Source organism: Hippopotamus amphibius, chromosome 9 (genome assembly GCF_030028045.1).
Source record: "Hippopotamus amphibius kiboko isolate mHipAmp2 chromosome 9, mHipAmp2.hap2, whole genome shotgun sequence".
Lineage (NCBI taxonomy): Eukaryota > Metazoa > Chordata > Mammalia > Artiodactyla > Hippopotamidae > Hippopotamus > Hippopotamus amphibius.
The window spans coordinates 103,077,601-103,093,595 of NC_080194.1; positions in this window are offsets into that span (position 1 = coordinate 103,077,601).

Below are 15,995 nucleotides of genomic sequence, written 5' to 3' on the forward strand. Positions count from 1 at the left end.
GTAAGAGTTAATCCATTGTAATTTTGCCCATTGCTTAGAAAGTATATTAGTAGTTTAAATCTACTTTTTTTGGAACACATATTTTATGTAACACTCAACTGATACACTTATTACAGTCTTATTAGTTTTAACTTAATATTTTCATCTCATCTCCCCTGATGTTTCTGAAGAAACTTCTTTGTATTCCATCCTCGAACCCCAACTGTCTTAACACAATGAACGTGGACTAAACGATGGCTGATTGGTCAGTTGATTGGGCAGAAAGGATGCAAGTACTGGTCAGTTTCAGTTGGTATCAGCAGCTGCACAGGGCTCTTCCTTTCCCCTTTCTGCCCCTTCCTGCCCCTTTCCCTTCCCTGTCAGTGCTTTCCTGGATAATCCAGCCCTAAAGCCGGTAGGTGGGGCACAGAAGGTGGGGAGGCACACACTGCAGGGCAGAGAAGGAGGCACAGTGACTCCTAGTCAGAGACTGAGTAGGGAGGGGAGGGTGTCCACAGGGACAGCAGCCTGGCATGGGTGCGGGAACCAAGCAAGGTGAAAAGAGTGTCCACTCAGAAGGGTGACCTGGCAAGGGCAGCCAGAGGCGAAATAGGGCGTGGAGATTGCAAGTAGGCTGACGAGGACATCGTGAGTGGAAAGGGATTGAGTGGCAACAGCTACATAAAGGGGGATTGATCAAGTAAGTAATATATTAAGGGTGATGGAAGCCAGGATTCTCCCTGTTGGAGAAGAATCAAGGGTTCAGAAAAGGAGAAACCAGAATAAACCCTGTGGAGTCAGAGCTTGGAACTGAATGTATCAGTGTAAATCCATGCTTTTCTTTATAGACAGATGACTGCTAGTTAGTTGCATGATACATTGTAGATAAATAGTTCATATAGATAGATAGGTAGTTATAGATAGGTAGGTAGATGACAAATAGATACAGATAGATAACATGTGTCTGTGTGGTGGGTGGGAAACCTGGGGCTGGAGGTCCTGCTCAGGGCCCTGAGCTCACCCTGCTGGACAGACACCCCCAGCCACAATGAGAATCCAGGAAGTTGAGTCCTGATTATTTATGACTCAGTGGCTCCCCACACAGCAGGGGGTAAAAAGAACCATTCAGACACAATCAATTAGAATGAAAAAAGTAAAGTTTTCAAAGTCAGCAAACTTCCAAGGTTTTAATTACTTTTCAACCACAACTTGAACTCGTCTCCTCCTCTTGCTGACAAAAAATACAGTCCGTCATTTGTGATTACGCTATAATTCTTGTCCCTTTTAGCCATTAGTTGAACAGTTTAGGAGCTCACATGAGTGAAGATTTCTAGAGGGTCTGCTGAGGGTCAGGTATCTGATGGGCAAGGTCACATGTAGTTTTCACTCAAAGTCACCAGGAGGCCAACTTGCAGATCCAGGCCCCAAACCCCTGAGGTTATAGACCAAGGGCTAGTGTGGTCTGGGCTCCTTTAGGAGGGAAAGACATAATTATTGTTTTTAAGCTCTTTATTGGAATATAATTGCTGCACACTGCTGTGCCAGTTTTTGCTGTACAACAAAGTGAATCAGCTGTATTTATATATGTATCCCCATATCCCCTCCCTCCCGGGACTCCTTTGCACCCTCCCTATCCCAGCCATCTAAGTCATCACCCATCATCGAGTTGATCTCCCTGTGTTATGCAGTTATCTGTTTTACGTTTGGTAGTGTATATATGTCAGTGCTACTCTCTCACTTTGTCCCAGCTTCCCCTTTGCCCCCCACCCCATGTCCTCAATTCTGTTCTCTATATCTGCATCTTTATTCTTGCCCTGTCACTGGGTTCATCGGTACAATTTTTTTAGAATCCATATATATGAGTTAGCATACAGTATATGTTTTTCTCTTTCTGGCTTACTTCACTCTGTATGACAGACTCTAGGTCCATCCACCTCACTACAAATAACTCAATTTCATTGCTTTTTATGACTAATATTCCATTCTATAGATATGCCAAATCTTTTTTTTTTATTGGAATATAGTTGCTTTACACTCTTGTACCAGTTTTTGAGGTACACCAAGGTCAATCATCTGTATTTATACACATATCCCCATATTCCCTCCCTCCCTCGACTCCCCCACACCGTCCCCGTCCCAGTCCTCTAAGGCATCATCCATCCTCGAGTTGATCTCCCTTTGTTATACAGCAAATTCCCACTGGCTATCTATTTTACAGTTGGTAGTATATATTTGTCTGTGCTACTCTCTCACTTTGTCTCAACTTTCCCTTCACCCCCCGCCCCCCCAAACCTCGAGTTCTCCAGTCCATTCTCTGCATCTGCATCCTTGTTCTTGTCTTGTCACTGAGTTCATCAGTACCATTTTTAGATTCCGTATATGTGAGTTAGCATACAATATTTGTCTTTCTTTTTCTGACTGACTTCACTCTGTATGACAGACTCTAGGTCTATCCACCTCATGACATATAGCTCCATCTCATTCCTTTTTATAGCTGAGTAATATTCCATTCTATATATATGCCACATCTTCTGTATCCATTCATTTGTTGATGGGCATTTAGGTTGCTTCCATGTCCTGGCTATTGTAAATAGTGCTGCAATAAACATTACGGTACATGTTTCTTTTGGGATTATGGTTTTCTCTGGGTATATGCCCAGTAGTGGGATTACTGGATCATATGGTAATTCTATTTGTAGTTTTTTAAGGAACCTCCAAAATGTTTTCCATAGGAGCTGTACCTACTTACATTCCCACCAACAGTGCAGGAGAGTTCCCTTTTCTCCACACCCTCTCCAACATTTGTTGTTTCCAGATTTTGTGATGATGGCCATTCTGATCGTTGTGAGGTGATACTTCATTGTGGCTTTGACTCGCATTTCTCTGATGATTAGTGATGTTGAACATATTTTCATGTATTTGTTGGCCATCTGTGTGTCTTCTTTGGAGAAATGTCTATTTAGGTCTTCCATCCATTTGTGGATTGGGTTATTTGGTTTTTTGGTATTAAGATGCATGAGCTGCTTGTATATTTTGGAGGTTAATCCTTCGTCCGTTGTTTCGTTGGCAAATATTTTTTCCCATTCTGAGGGTTGTCTTCTTGTCTTGTTTATGGTTTCTTTCGCTGTGCAAAAGCTTTCAAGTCTCATTAGTTCCCATTTGTTTATTCTTAATTTTATTTCCATGATTCTAGGAGGTGGGTCAACAAGGATCTTGCTTTGATGTATGTCATAGAGTGTTCTGCCTATGTTTTCCTCTCAGAATTTTATAATGTCTGGCCTTACATATAGGTCTTTACTCCATTTGGAGTTTATTTTTGTGTATGGTGTTAGGAAGTGTCCTAATTTCCTTCTTTTACATGCAGCTGTCCAATTTTCCCAGCACCACTTATTGAAGAGGCTGTCTTTTTTTCATTGTATATTCTTGCCTCCTTTGTCAAAGATAAGGTGCGCATATGTGCTTGGGTTTACCTCTGGGCTCTCTATTCTATTCCATTGATCTTCCTTTCTATTTTTGTGCCAGTACCATACTGTCTTGATCACTGTAGCCTTGTAGTCCAGTTTGAATCAGAGAGCCTGTTTCCTCCAGCTCTGTCTTTCCTTCTCAAGATTGCTTTGGCTATTCGGGGCCTTTTGCATTTCCATACAGGTCATAAAATTTCTTGTTCTAGTTCTGTGAAAAATGCCATTTATAATTTGATAGGGATTGTGTTGAATCTGTAAATTGCTTTGGGTAGGATAGTCATTTTCACAATGTTGATTCTTCCAATCCAGGAGCCTGGTATGTCTCTCCATCTGTTTGTATCATCTTTGATTTCTTTCATCAGTCTCTTATACTTTTCTCCATACAGGTCTTTTGCCTCCTTAGGCAGGTGTATTCCTAGGTATTTTATTCTTTTTGTTGCAGTGGCAAATGGGAGTGTTTCCTTATTTTCTCTCTGCTCTTTTGTTGTTAGTGTGTAGGAATGCAAGAGATTTCTGTGCATTAATTTTGTATCCTGCTACTTTCCTAAATTCAGCTATTAGTGCTAGCACTTTTCTGGTAGCATCTTTAGGGTTTTCTATGTATAATATCATGTCAGCTGCAAAGAGTGACAATTTTACTTCTTTTCCAACTTGGATTCCTTTTATTTCTTTTTCTTCTCTGATTGCTCTGACTAAAACTTCCAAAAGTATGTTTTTGTTTGTTTGTTTGTTTGTTTTAATTTATTTTATTGGCTGCGTTGGGTCTTTTTTGCTGTGTATGGGCTTTCTTTTTTAGTTGCGGTCAGTGGGGGCTACTCTTCATTGTGGTGCACAGGCTCCTCATTGCCATGGCTTCTCTTGTTTCGGAGCACGCACTCTAGGCATGTGGGCTTCAGTAGTTGCTGCACATGGGCTCAATAGTTGTGGCTCAAGGGCTGTAAAGCACAGGCTCAGTAGTTGTGGCACACGGGCTTAGTTGCTCCGCGGCATGTGGGATCTTCCTGGAGCAGGGATCGAACCTGTGTCCCCTGCATTAGCAGGCGGATTCTCAACCACTGCGCCACCTAGGAAGCCCCCAAAAGTGTGTTGAATAATAATGGTGAGCGTGTGCCCCCTTGTCTTGTTCCTGTTCTTAGAGGGGATTCTTACAGTTTTTCACCGTTTAGAATGATGTTGGCTTTTGGTTTGTCATATATGGGTTTTATTATGTTGAGGTAATTTCCTTCTGTGCCCATTTTCTGCAGAGTTTTTCTCATAAATGGATGTTGAATTTTGTCAAAAGCTTTTTCTGCTTCTATTGAGATTATCGTATGGGTTTTATCCTTCAATTTGTTGATATGATGTATCACATTGATTGATTTGCATATATTGAAGAATCCTTGCATCCTAGGCATAAACTCCACTTGATCATGGCATATGATTTTTTTAATGTGCTGTTGGATTCTGTTAGCTAGTATTTTGTTGAGGATTTTTGCATTATATTCATCAGTGATATTGGCCTGTAATGTTCTTTTTTTGTGACATCTTTGCCTAGTTTTTGTATCAGGGTGATGGTGGCCACACAGAATGAGTTTGGGAGTGTTCCTCCTTCTGCTCTATTTTGGAAGAATTTGAGAAGGATAGGTGTTAGCTCTTTTCTAAGTGTTTGATAGAATTTTCCTGTGAAGCCATGTGGCCCTGGGCTTTTGTTTGTTGGGAGATTTTTAATCACAGTCTCAATTTCTGTACTTGTGATTGGTCTGTTCATATTTTCTATTTCTTCCTGGTTCAGTCTTGGAAGATTGTACTTTTCTAAGAATTTTTCCATTTCTTCCAGGTTATCCAATTTATTGCCATATAGTTGCTTGTAGTAGTCTCTGATGATCTTTTATATTTCTGTGTTGTCAGCTGTTACTTCTCCTTTTTCATTTCTAATTCTTTTGATTTGCGTCTTCTCCCTTTTTTTTCCTGATGAGTCTGGCTAAGGGTTTATCAATTTTGTTTCTCTTCTCAAAGAATCAGCTTTTAGTTTTATTGATCGTTGCTATATTTCCTTCCTTTCTTTTTCATTTATTTCTGCTCTGATCTTTATGATTTCTTTCCTTCTGCTCACTTTGGGGTTTTTTAGTTCTTCTCTCTCTGCTTGTTTTAGGTGTAAGGTTAGGTTGCTCATTCGAGATTTTTCTTGTTTCTTGAGGTAGGATTGTATTGCTATAAACTTCCCTCTTAGAACTGCTTTTGCTGTGTCCCGTAGGTTTTGGGTCGTTGTGTTTTCATCATCATTTGTTTCTAGATATTTTTTGATTTCCTCTTTGATTTCTTTAGTGATTTCTTGGTTGTTTAATAGCGTATTGTTTAGCCTCCATGTGTTTGTATTTTTTTACAGTTTTTTTCTGTGATTGATATCTAGTCTCATGGCATTGTGTTCAGAGAAGATGCTTGATACAATTTCAATTTTGTTGAATTTACTGAGGCTTGATTTGTGACCCAAGATGTGATGTATCCTGGAGAATGTTGCATGTGCACTTGAGAGGAAAGTGTATTCTGTCCTTTTTGGATGGAATGTCCTATAAATATCAATTATGTCGCAATGATCCAATGTGTCATTTAAAGCTTGTGTGTCCTTATTTATTTTCTGTTTGGATGATCTGTCCATTGGTGTAAGTGGGGTGTGAAAGTCTCCTACTATTATTGTGTTACTGTCGATTTCCCCTTATATGGCTGTTAACATTTGCCTTATGTATTGAGGTGCTCCTATGTTGGGTGCATAGATATTTACAATTGTTATGTCTTCTTGGATGGATCCCTTGATCATTATGGAGTGTCTTTCCTTGTCTCTTGTGATAGTCTTTAAAGTCTAATGTGTCTGATATGAGTATTGCTGCTCCAGCTTTCTTTTGACTTCCATTTGCATGGAATATCTTTTTCCATCCCCTTACTTTCAGTCTGTGTGTGTCCCTAGGTCTGAAATGAGTTTCTTGTAGGGAGCATATAGAAGGGTCCTGTATTTGTATCCATTCAGCCAGTCTGTGTCTTTTGGTTGGAGCATTTAATCCATTTACATTTAAGGTGATTATTGACATGTGTGTTCCAATTGCCATTTTTTAAATTGTTTTAGGTTTGCTTCTGTAGGTCTTTTCCTTGTCTTGTGTTTCTTGCTTAGAAAAGTTCCTTTAGCAATTGTTGTAAGGCTGGTTTGGTGGTGTTGAATTCTCTTAGCTGTTCCTTGTCTGTAAAGCTTTTGATTTCTCCATCGAATCTGACTGAGATTTTTGCTGGGTAGAGTATTCTTGGCTGTAGGTTTTTCTCTTCCAAGACTTTCATTATATCCTGCCACTCTATTCTAGCCTGCAGAGATTCTGCAGAAAGATCAGCTGTTATCATTATGGGTTTTCCCTTATCTGTTATTTGTTGCTTTTCTCTTGCTGCTTTTAATATTTTTTCTTTGTGTTTAGTTTTCATTAGTTTGATTAATATGTGCCTTGGTGTGTTTCACCTTGGGTTTATTCTGTGTTGGAGTCTCTGAGCTTCTTGGACTTGATTAACTATTTCCTTTCCCATGTTGAGGAAGTGTTCCCCTATAACCTCTTCAAATATTTTCTCAGACCCTTTCTTTGTTCCTTCTTCTGGGATGCCTATGATTCGAGTCTTGGTGCACTTAATGTTGTCACTGAGGTCTCTGAGAGTTTATTCCTTCTTTTTATTCTTTTTTCTTTTTTTCTGCTCTGTAGCAGTTATTTCTACCATTCTATCTTCCAACTCACTTATTCGTTCTCCTGCCTCTGTTATTCTGCTGTTTATACCATTGAGAGTATTTTTAATTTCAGTTATTGTGTTGTTCATTACTGTTTGTTTGCTCTTTAGTTCTTCTAGGCCGTTATTAACCATTTCTTGTATTTTCTCTATTTTGTTTTAAGAGTTCGGGACGTCTTTACTAACATTATTGTGAATTCTTTTTCAAACAGTTTTCCTATTTCCTCTTCATTTATTTGGTCTTGTGGGTTTTTATCTTGCTCCTTTGCCTGCAAGGTGTTTTGTTTTCTCATGTTGTCTAATTTATAGCATTTGCTGTCTCCTTTCCCCATGCTGCCTAGTAGTAATTCTTCTTGTTTCTGTTCTCTGCCCCCTGTGTTCTCTGAGGTTGTGAGGTTGTTCCAGTGTCTTGTGTAGGCTTCCTGATAGGAGGGTCTGGTGCCTGCTTTCTGGTGTGTGGATCTGAGTCTTTTCCCTCTGATGTGCAGGGCCATGTCAGGTGGCCTGTTTTAGGGTATCTGTGAGGTTAATATGACTTTAGGTAGTCTATGTGCTGATGGTTGGGTTTTTTTCCCATCTTGTTTGTAGTTTGGTGTGAGGTGTCCAGCACTGGCAGTTGCAGGCAGTAGGGTGAAGCCAGGTCTTAAGACTCTGATAGAGGGCTCTGTGAGAATTCTCTGCAGTTAATCTTCCCTGTGGCTGAGGACTCTCTAGTGGTCTATCATCCTGGATTTGGTGCTCCCTCCCCAGAGCCTCTGACTTGACTTATGATGGAGGAATCCAGACTCCAGAGCTCTCTCGTCCTGGCAATAAAGGGGGTTAAAAAAGACTGTCCAAGCCCCAGACTAATGGTAAAAGGTTAAATCAGACAAACAAGTACTGAATCAACGAAACATGTACGTGCGTGAGAAACAGAGAAACAGAACCCAGTAGAACATAAAGCACTAGAACAACGTGATAGAGGAACCCCAGAACACAATCAGACAATTAAAGAGAGAGAAAAGTAACAAAAATTCAAAACCAAGCCAAACAAACAAAGAAACAAACCAGGGAAATTGTGAAAATGGGGACCAAATGTAACAGGGACCAAATAGAAACAGGGAACAAATATAACAAAGAGCAAGAGAACAACCAGATAGACTGAAGATCCCCCAAAATAAATCAAACAATTATAATTAGAACTAAGATAAAGACAAAACCTAATAACAGAAACCAAATCAGTGTGTCACTTTAGGAATAAAGCAAGGAAACAGATCAGACCAATAATATTGATGAGAAGTATAAGATAAAATAAAATAAAAAGGGATAGAACACAGAGCAACAGAAGAGAGTAGTATGACTGGAAATATAAAAAGACAAAAAATAAAATATAAATGTATTAAAGATAAAGAAGAAAAGAAAAGGGAGATCAACTCAGTGCTACAAAAAAGCTAGCATACACATAAAAATAAAAGTAAAAAATAGAATTATAAATATGGTATAAAATGTGAAGATCCCTTACATCTAAGATCATAAAAAAACAAACAAAGAGCTAGAACTGACCGCAGAACGGATCAGATCAATAGAATTAATAATAATAATGTTTCCTTGGGGTCTCAGCTGTAAGTATCCTTGTACACACCTTGAGCCTCAGGCCACCTTCACCTCCCCAAGAGGCCCTCTTCTGCCTCTGGGTTGGACTCTGGACCTGCTGTGGGTCCTATGGGGTCCACTTAGGCTCTGATCTGGCCCAATTCCTGTGTGTGCTTGCTCCCTCCGTCCACAGCTACCAGAGCTAGACCTTTTTCATTTGTGGGAACATTCACTGTCTACTCAGATATTCCAAAGACATAGGATCTACCTAGCCGATCCCAGGGCTTTAGTCTGCAGTGTATATATCTGATGGAAAGATTTTAGACCCTCTTCCTTAGTCCCCTGTCCCTGGTGTTCTGCTTTGGTTTTGTCCTTGCTTCTGTGTGTGATCTAACCGCCAGAGTCTGATCCTGAGGCTACCTTGGAGCTCTGTGGGTCTGCCTCAGTGAGGGCTTCCTTTATTGTTCATCTGCAGATGCAGGTGTGTGGGGAGAGAGAGGCTTTGATAGTGGCTCCTCTCCCTGCATGTGACTCAACAGTAGTGCCCTACTTGGATCATGGGAACTCTGGGGGTGATGTTGAATGAGCAGGGATGCCAGCGGCTGTCAGTATAGGAAATCTGGCCTCGGTCTGCTTCTTTACTGGTGCCTGGCACAAGGCACCTGATGGGCAGCCCTTGGGGGCTTTTTGTATTCCTCTCCAACCAGCAGAGCTTCCTTTATTGTTCATCTATAGGCGCCAGTGTGTGGGGAGAGAGAGAGTACAATAGTGACTCCTTCCCCTGCGTGTGAGCCAGCAGTAGCACCCTGGCTGTGTCGCGGGAGCCCTGGTGGCAGTGGCGGTGCCAATTGCAAAGGGAAGCTGGTGGGCCTGGGTGTAATAGGAATGTCTCCAGGGATGTCCTTCTCCGCGGACTTCTGACTCTTGGCAGCAGGCACACCAGGCCAGCTCCCCCCAGGGGGCTTTACCTATCCTTTGTCAACTGCAATAGCCAGGCCCAGAGGGGACCTCCCTTTGTTTGTCACAGGTGCAGAAAGAGAGGCTACAACAGTGGCTCCTCCCCCCTGCATGTGAGTCAGCAGTATCATCCTGCCACCATGGCCGCCCAGCTTTCCGCGGTAGGCATTCTCTGCTGTGGGTTTCTTCCCTCCTGTCCCCTCAGTCTGTCTTCCCACAGGCAACAATGTTTCTCACCCTGAAGCAGTTCTCTGGTTCCCACGTTCCAGCTCCCAGACCCCATGTACAGCTGTGAACCCACGTCTCAGTCCAGGACATGCAGAGCCGTGGTATGGACCCTCTGTGTGTTTCTCACTCTTTCCCGTCTGCCAGGGATCGGCCACTTCACCCTCTTTGGACAGTCCCAAGTGCCTCCCTTCTGACCCAATCAAATTCCCCGTTGGAGAGGGGGTTTCCCCATCAGGTAAGGGGGGGTTTCTCCCAAATTCAGCAATCTCTCCTCTGTTTCAGCTCCCCCCACCCCGGGGTGTAGGACCCGTCCCTTTCCTTTCTTCTCCTCCTCTTTCTCCTTCCCACCCCCCCCCCCCCGTCCTACCCAGTTATGTGGGGATCTTTGCAGTCCTTTCTGGTGTCCAAGGTCTTCTGCTGGTGTTCAGCTGGTTTTCTGTGGGCATTATTGCGTCTTTTGATGTGTTCCTGATGCATCTGTGGAGAGAGATGCCCTCCATGTCCTTCTATTTTGCTGCCATCCTTTTTTTCTGTGGGTACTTTGATATCATTTAGGTGGCAACTGGATTCTTTCAGGAATTAAAAAGAGCTGTTATTATTTTAGAAATCTAGTTTTTCCAGGACCAGAAGTGTGGCTCCAGAAACAATTCAGTGCCCACCAATTCTTATTTACCACTCCCCAAACCTCCCCTATTTATCTTTATGTAAAATGGTGCAGCCACTGTGGAGAAGAGTTGAGCAGCTCCTCAGAAAGGTAAGCATAGAAATTACCGTATGACCCAGCACTTACCATATGACCCAGCGAAGCTCTCCTAGGGAGAGACCTAAGAGAATAGAAAAGAGTTTCTCAAACAAATATGTGTACAGTACCTGCATGTTCATAGCAGCGCTATTCACAAAAGCAAAAGGGTGGAAAGAAGGAAAATCAGTGGATGAATGGGTAAGCAAATCATGGTGTATCCATGCAATATAGTACTATTCAGCCGTCAAAGGAGGGCAGTACTGATACCTGGTACAAGAGGGATGAACCTGGAAAATATGCTACATGGAAGACTCCGGACACAAATTATCCACTTACATGAACCATCTTATTATATCATTAAAATTCATTTCTATGAAACATCTAGAATGGGTAAATGTATAAATACAGAATGTAGATTGGTGGCTGCCGGGGGTTGGGGCGAGGAGTGAGTGGGGGGAAACTGCTTACTGGACACAGGCGTTTACTCTGGTATAATGGGAGTGTTTTGGAACCAGAGAGAGGAGGCGGTGGCACAACATTGTGAATGTGCTACATGACACCGAATTGTTCACTTGAAAATGGTTCACTTTATGTCATGTGAATTTTATCTCAGTAAGAAAGTTAAAATCCCAGGAATATATCCTAACACATACACCAGAAGTCACTATGGTGCCTGCCAAGCCCAGTGGCTTTTTCCAGAGACCCTGCACAGACTTTAGTTCCCTGCTGACCTGTCTCCTTTGGAATCTAGGACCTAGAAGTACAGGACCTATGATCTGATCACTTCCTTATTAGCAATAATGAAGTTGGCTTGATTTAGACACTGTTTTGCCATCAAGAAATGGCAAACATATTCAGCAATGCTAATGACGGAAAGCTGGGCCAGTCTCACAGCCCGCAGTACCCTGCGTCCTTCTTTCCTTCTGGCAAACACTGCTCTGTCCCTGGTAGTGCAGGCAGGGCCACCCCCTCTGGGAAGCCCATCCATCCCCACAGTGGCTCCAGATTCCACTTACCTCTGTTTTCCCCAAACCACTGCTGCCTCTGGAGGTGTCTGCTTGCATGGAGCACCCCACCTAGGTATGCACCCTTTGTGACAGTCTTGTTCACACATTGTCCCCATGGTGCATCGTAGCACCAGGCACGGCGAGGACTAGTTCAGACTGAGAGAGAGGCCCTATTACCCTGGAGATGACTGTGTGACTGATGGGAATAGGGCATCTTGTGTTGGAATCCAGGTGTGGGCTGAACCTGGCTGTGCAGGGCCCCTGGCAAATGTCACTGGGCTTGGCAGGCACTGTGGTGACATGTGTCCTTGGGAATCTCTTGCACCTGCATGCACAAGTGATGAGTGTTTATTTTCTGGGAACATGATTTATTATTACCCTGTAATTATCACAGGAGCCAATGTTCTAACTAAAACTGAAGCACTCAGCTTTTTAACCTAGTTGATCTCGGCTGAAAGAACCCTTGCCAGTGAGTTTGAACAGCCTCACAAGTTCAAAACATATTTAATTTATTCAGTGATTCTTTTTTATTTTTTCATGTGGACCATTTTTTAAAGGCTTTATTGAATTTGTTACAATATTTCTTCTGTTTTATGTCTTTGTTTTTTTTTGTTTTTGTTTTTGTTTTATTTATTATTTTTTGGGGGGTACACCAAGTTCAATCATCTGCTTTTATACACATATCCCCGTATTCCCTCCCTTCCTTGACTCCCCCCCCTCGAGTCCCCCCCACCCTCCCCACCCCAGTCCTCTAAGGCATCTTCCATCCTCGAGTTGGACTCCCTTTGTTATACAACAACGTCCCACTGACTATCTGTTTTAGAGTTGGTAGTATATATATGTCTATGCTACTCTCTCGCTTCGTCTCAGTTTCCCCTTCACCCCCCACCCCCTCCCAAACCTCGAGTTCTCCAGTCCATTCTCTGTATCTGCGTCCTTGTTCTTGTCACTGAGTTCATGGGATGAGATGGCGCTATATGTAATGAGGTGGACAGAACTACAGTCTGTCTTTGTTTTTTGACCCCAAAGCATGTGGGATCTTGACTCCCTGACCAGGGATGGAATCTGTACCCCCTGCATTGGAAGGCGAAGTCTTAACCACTGGGCCACCAGGGAAGTCCCTATTCAGTGATTTTTAAAAATTATTGGACTTCCCTGTTGGCGCAGAGGTTAAGTAGCCACCTGCTAATGCAGGGGACACAGGTTCAATCCCTGGTCCGGGAAGATCCCACATGCCGTGGAGCAGCTAAGCCTGTGCACCACAACTACTGAGCCTGTGCTCTAGAGCCCATAAGCCACAGCTATTGAACCCATGTGCCACAACTACTGAAGCCTGCGCACCTATGGCCCGTGCTCTGCAACAAGAGAAGCCACCATAATGAGAAGCCTGAGCACCGCAATGAAGAGTAGCCCCCACTCGCCGCAACTAGAGAAAGCCCACACGCAGGATTGAAGACCCAACACAGCCAATAACTAACTAACTGACTAACTAACTAAATAAATAAATAAAATTAAAACCAAAAAACCCCAAGTGCTTCTCCTAAGGAGAAGAGGGCTCATTTTCAAAAAAAAAAAATTGTTCACATTGGGGTCCACAAGCAGGCACCATGGTGATTTCTCTCCTTAGGAACCTCTTGGAACTGCATGCACAAAGGTGAGAATTTGTTTATTTTCTGGAAACATCGTTTATTACTGCCCTATGATCAAAACAGGAGCAGATGTTCTGACTAAAGGTGAAGACTCAGCTTTTGAACCTAGTTGACCTTGGCTGAGTGAACCCGCAGAATGAACCCTTGCTGGTCAGTTCAAACAGCCTCACAAGGTCAAAACATATTTAATTTATTCAGTGATTTAAAGAAATTGTTCACATTGGGATCCATAAGCTGAATTTTGTGTAAAAACAAGAAATGACGTTCTTTCCATTGACAGCCAAAAGTTCATTGATGGGATTTTATTAATTTTAAATAATGTTACCAATTTTGAAAGGTGATATGTCACATGGTAAACATTAAATGGTAGAAGCAGAGAATGGTTTTATACTGTGAAGAATGATGTTATCTTAGGTTTTTTTTGGTAGTGACTTTTTATCAGATTAAGGAACTTGCCTTCTATGAGTAGTTTAAGATCTTTGTATATCATAAATGGGAATTACATGTTATCGAATGCTTTTCCTGAAACTGTTGGGATGGTATGGCTTTTCTCTTTCGATCAGTTCACATGGTTACTGATATTTATAGTTATTCTCTGTTAACCACCCTTGAGTTCCAGGGTGAACCCCAAGTTGGCCATGGTGTATCACCACTGCTGGATTTGGCTTTCTTTATTTTGTTCCTGAGTTTTGCATTGAAGCCCGTGGGTGAGACTGGCATGAAGTCTCTTTTGTTTTTTTGGGTGCATGCATGGCTTGCGGGATCTTAGTTACCCAACCAGTGATTGAACCTGGGCAACAGCAGTGAAAGAGCCGTGTCCTGACCTGTGACCACCAGGGCATTTCAATACTATTCTTTTAAAAGACTGATCTCTACTCAGTTTTTGTTCCTCTGATAAGTATTGGGACAGAAACAGCAGTGATTAAGAGATGAGTGATATTCCCAAAGTAATGTATTATTTTATAGAATACATTTATTACATTTTCATTTAGCAGAGGTAACTAAACTAAGAAATTTGACTAAGACATTTCACTTTTCAATTTGCTTTTCTAAAAGTTGATACACAAAGCGCCTTGTGTCAGTGAGCTGCAGGACAGCTGGTTATAGTGGAGGCAGTTAGTTCTTGTTTGGCTGTCCTATTGACATCGCAATCTCTTTTCTGAGGACTCTTTATTGTGTGTCTTTTTTGGAGGAAGTGGCTTCTTTCCTTTATGGGAACAAAGGGCTGTAGGGGCCGGGGGGCGGTGGGGGGAATAGCAGGGAGAGAGGTGTTGAGCCTGTGATTGCGGATTGGACATTTAGACCCTCTTTGAGGCTTTGCATTTTGAATCAGTGAAGCACTGATATGAAGACAGTTGCAAATTGACAAAATGTTGTTACTGCTGCAAGAACTTTGCTAATAACTTGCTTCTTGACCCTTGAGGGCAACTTGGTTCCTATTCTTTGTCCAGGTTGGGGGACCCAGCTTTTCAGGAATTCTCTAAGCTCTTCCAGTAAATTCCATTTTGCTTATTACAGTCAGAGTTTGTTTTTATTGTTTGCAAGGAAAAAAAATCCAGATTCTATTGCCAAAAATGTCCAGGATACCAACTCCACAGTGCTCTCTGAAGTGGCTGAGTGTATCACGAGTCAGTCTGGATACTTCAGGGACCTAGTTAATATTTCTAAATGAATTTTTATATTTAAAGTGAAAATTTAGAAAATTTGGAAACAAATTTAGAATAAAAAAAGTTCTCAGCAGCTAAATGCAACTAATGAAAATTATTTGCAAAGCTATCTTAAAATCAGAAAAGCATTAAACACATATTTCTCTTTATCCATCTCTCTATTTAAACATGAATCAGGTAGAAATTTTTCCACCTTTCTTCTTTGCTACTAGGTCTTTTTCTATTTGTAGCCAGTTCTGTACACAACAGATCTTCATCAGTGTTGGAGTCTATCACTTCAACCACAGAAATTTCTATGACACTTTTGCTAAAGACTGGTATTTTGTTTGATTTGTTGAGTTTGCAGGAAAATAAAGTTATGAATATGTTCAGGCCATATTGTCTCATTCATAGTGGATGATAAACACCTCAATTGCCCAGCGTGATATGAGGATTTTGAAGCTCAACAGTCCTGTGTTCACGCACATTCCTTGCATTTACTAACTGTGAGATCGGAGGCATACCATGTTATCTTTATGCTTCTTCGTTTTGCTACTGAAAGCTCGGCCTCTCTGTATGCCAGTGCCAAATCAAATCCTGGAGACAGAGCTTTGCTTCAAGTAGAAAAGGATAGCTTTATTGCTTTGCCAGGCAAAGGGGAACACATCGGGCTTCTGCCTCAAAAATCTATGTGTCCCCCATGTGGTCTTCCTTTTGTGTCCTGTTCCTTGTCTGCTTCGAGTCAAGTTCATAGGGTCCTCCTGGGATGAGCTGGGCATGATTGGATTTATTTATGTGACGACTCAGAATCCCTTGGCTCCACCCCTGTGGGCGCATCCTCTACAGCGGTACCAATGGCGCTGCCTCCTGGTGGTTACGCCCTGTTTAACCTCCTCTCACTGCTGTGGCTGCGACAGGAGACTTGCTTCTAAGGAGCAGAATATGGCCAAAGAGATGGGATGCCACTTCTGAGGTTAGGTTATAAAAAGACTGTGGCTTCCACCTTGGGTGCCGTCCCC